Here is a 3,581-nt window from a genome sequence, read left to right as displayed (position 1 = left end):
CACCTCTAGTAATATATTTACTGAGAAAAATGGTGACGTGTCCAATACTTATTTTACCCGCTGTATATAGTAATGCACATATACCAATGCACATATACACATATACATAAACACATATGCATATTTATATACATTTAAACACTGTAAAGTACAGTACAAAGATGAATGTATATGAAGGTGAATATATGTATTATACAGTCTAACTGCAGTTGGAATGAATGACCTACAGAAGCGCTTCATCCTGCAGCGAGGATGTTTAAGTCTCTGACTGAAGGAGCTGCTCAGCCCMYMCAYGGTTTCATGCAGAGGGTGGTGGGGGTTGTCCATGATGGCTGTCAGCTTTGCCAACATCCTCTTCTCACCCACCAGTACCACAGGCTCCAGAGGACATCCCAGCGCAGAGCTTGACCTCATATCAATTTGTCCATCTTGTTCATGTCCCTTTCAGTGCATCCAGACCCCCAGCAAACCACTCCATAGAAAAGGGAAGATGCTACCACCGTGTCGTAAAATGTCTTTAACAGAGTCCCGCAGACACCGAAGGACCTCAGCCTCCTCAGTAGGTGGAGTCGACTCTGGCCCTTCTTATACAAGACGTCTGTGTCTAAGCATTTTAAAAAGACATAAAAGTCACAAAAACTAGAAGTCACGGCTCTCATTTCCTGAATGAGCTGAATATTGTGACGTGTTTCTAACATTGAACTTCTGCACACTTTCAAGAAACTGCAGGAGTTCAGCTGAGGCAACAGATAGGACCAGCTAAAGAAATGCGCCAGGAACAACGTCCTCACCTAATCTCAGCAGGGTGGGTGAGCCGAGTGATCTGCTAACAGTACAACCTGGGGTTAGCTTATTAAGTGTGCGTGAGCATCTCATCAGAAACCTGAAGAACCACCAGCAAGGAAATATGACTCCAAACATGAATCAGTTGTAGACATACAACCGATGATTACTTTCTGKGAGTTTCATTGAAATCCATCTGCTGGTTTGTGAGATATTTTGCTAACAAAAATACAAAAGCATCATCCATCACCTTTCACCTAATAATAAAGGAGACCTGGACGCCCTGAACGGTAGTGAGTGTGATTAAATAACACTTCTGAGTGAGGAGAGTGGGAAATTCTTCAATAAAACATGAAGAAAGCCAGAAGTCCGTCTAGATGGCTGCTTTCCACAAACGACCTTTAGAGGAAACGTTTAAGCAATCAGTTGGGAGTTTGAAGTTGAAAAAAAAAATTAATATTTCCTGTATTTTTTTTTTACATGCCAACTTTTTTTTTCCTGTTTAATGGAAAGGAAAATCGTCATCTCATAATCAGACTTTTCAGTCAGATTTTCCATTTTTTGTTCGTTGATCCTGCAAACTACAATCACATTAAACTTCAAACCATCTGATGTGTGGATGACTATCAGCTACTACCACATCAGATTTTACCTCCACTTCTATAAAGAGTTGTAGACATTTTTGTGTTCGCTAAGGTTAGCTTAGCTAAGCCATTTTGAATTGAGTTTAACTCCTAAATATCAGTCATAGATAAACGTGATCACTTTCTGGGAGTTTCATTAAAATCCATTCACAATCTAAGATATTTTATTAATAATACCGATTAACACACACAGACATAAAATGACTACTCTGTCTTCATCTTTAGTGACTGAATATCGCCTTGTACTAAACACACACCATTCTGTGTGTGTCGTCCATCACAGTGTATGGCAGGTTTCTGTTTTTTATGGGCCCATTATAATCGTTAAGGTTTTCCTGCGCGCCAGAACTGCAGGGCGACTGTTGATTTAGGCGAAGTTCCTRACATGGAGGGCCTCTGAGCTGCGAGCCATCACACCGTTCTCCCAAAACCTCTGAGGAAGGAAAAGAAAAAGAGAGGGAAAGTGATTCATAAAACCACTTCAACGCTTGACATGCGCATTCGTTAAAACGACTCCGTGGCCCATCAGAGCCATCACTTACCTTAAGAAACACACAAAACGATCCTGGTCCCGTGGGCCGGTTTTTATTCGTGTTTCCTGACGAGGCTCGGTCTGAAGAACTGAACCAAAAAGAAAACACGACCTTTTAAAATTTTACGGTTGAACGATGCTGAGTGAACATAATTTCACAGGGTTGTCGAAAAGCATTTAACACTATAAAGATTGATAAACTGAGAATATTTCTTTTCTGTAATCTCACGTCTGAGCAGAGGTGGATTTAGTTTCTTTGAGGTCCGTTAGGAAAATGTATTTTCAGAAAAATAATTATAGTATAAATGTTTATTGAATCAACACAATGCAAAATAACTGCCACAAATAACTTAAATAAAACAACAAACACATAAAAATGGCTAAAACTCAGTTGTAAAGCAGTCTTCTGTACAGTTTTCCACACATATCTTGGTCTGCAAATTTTGTGCGATTTCAACAGTTTATATTCATAATTATAATTTATACATCAAAACATTCAGCTCCTTCAGGACAGTCCGACTGACTTTGAATGTATCAGCAAATTATACTTTTTTTTAAAGATTTGTAGCCTTTTAAGCCATTTTTTTAATGGAAAAGGAATGGCACTGTTTTAAACATCTTTATACTCTTCAAAATGTTTAAATATTTACTGTACTTTTTACATTTTGCTCTTGTTCAGCTTTTTTAACTTCTTTGTGGTAATTTTAGCTTCCTTGGCCTCTGTTTTGCTAATATAGCTTTGGTCTGTTTTTAGCTGTCAAACTGACCTTTTCTGCTATTTGTCTGCTAATTTCAACTTTTTTGTGTGCTTCTTTCATCTTCTACTGCTAATTTCAGCTGCTTCTCTTATTTGAGCTTTTTTTCAGCAAAATTCAACATTTTATGATAATTTCAGCTCTTTACAGCTTAATTCAGCAAACATGATCTTTCAGTATCTGTGATAATTTCAGTGACTTCGGCTACTTTTTAAAGCTATTTTATGCTTGTTTCAGCTTTTTAAAATCAATTTCAAAACTAATTTAAACTTTATTTAATTAGAAGATTTCCACTCTCTTTTCCACATCTGTTAATTTTGACTTGTTTCTGATGCTTAGTTTTGCCTTTTACTAATTTGAGCTACTTTTAGCCTTGTTAAGCATTTTCAGCCAATTTTTTACTAATTGAATCTGTTCTGTTCTCAATTCAGTTCTTTTGCCTTCAACTTAATCAAGTAGATAAAAATAAAGATATTCAGTGGGGTAGTAGCCGAGTGTGTTCCCCACCACATGTCAAGATGGCTGTCAAATTTCTCAAGTTTTACAGATAATAATCTAAAACTTGGTGTAGTTGTAACTTCAACTTATTCCCACTGATCTTTGCAAATAATTGTTGTAAACAACCCTATTCTTCTGTTAGCAAAATATCTGATGATGGATTTTACTGAAAAGGGATTTTAATGAAACATTCAGAAGAAAATCATTGGGTATACTTCTAAAACTCATTTCATTTTGGCATTAACTTAATCAAAAATGGTTTCTTAAAAAACTGAAAAATTGGTACAGTTCAGTAATTCTTACAGATGCTGTCGCAGAGGCAGATGTTTGCAAATATCTGAAACAATGAAAAGCTTATTTATTTATTTA

At 36.7% G+C, this 3,581-nt stretch overlaps 1 long non-coding RNA gene across 1 annotated transcript; it reads right to left on the bottom strand.

Moving 5' to 3' along the window:
• Positions 1–1,573: 1,573 nt before the first annotated feature.
• On the bottom strand, positions 1,574–2,334 carry LOC106522929 (uncharacterized). Its single transcript, XR_001310836.1, has 2 exons — positions 1,970–2,334; positions 1,574–1,860 (listed from the first exon to the last, which is right to left on the bottom strand). It is a non-coding gene; the product is annotated as an uncharacterized LOC106522929 (long non-coding RNA).
• Positions 2,335–3,581: the final 1,247 nt, after the last annotated feature.

Source organism: Austrofundulus limnaeus, unplaced genomic scaffold, assembly GCF_001266775.1.
Source record: "Austrofundulus limnaeus strain Quisiro unplaced genomic scaffold, Austrofundulus_limnaeus-1.0 Scaffold140, whole genome shotgun sequence".
Classification (NCBI taxonomy): domain Eukaryota; kingdom Metazoa; phylum Chordata; class Actinopteri; order Cyprinodontiformes; family Rivulidae; genus Austrofundulus; species Austrofundulus limnaeus.
The sequence above is the reverse complement of the archived record's forward strand: the minus strand, read 5'-3'. Positions and strand labels throughout refer to the sequence as shown.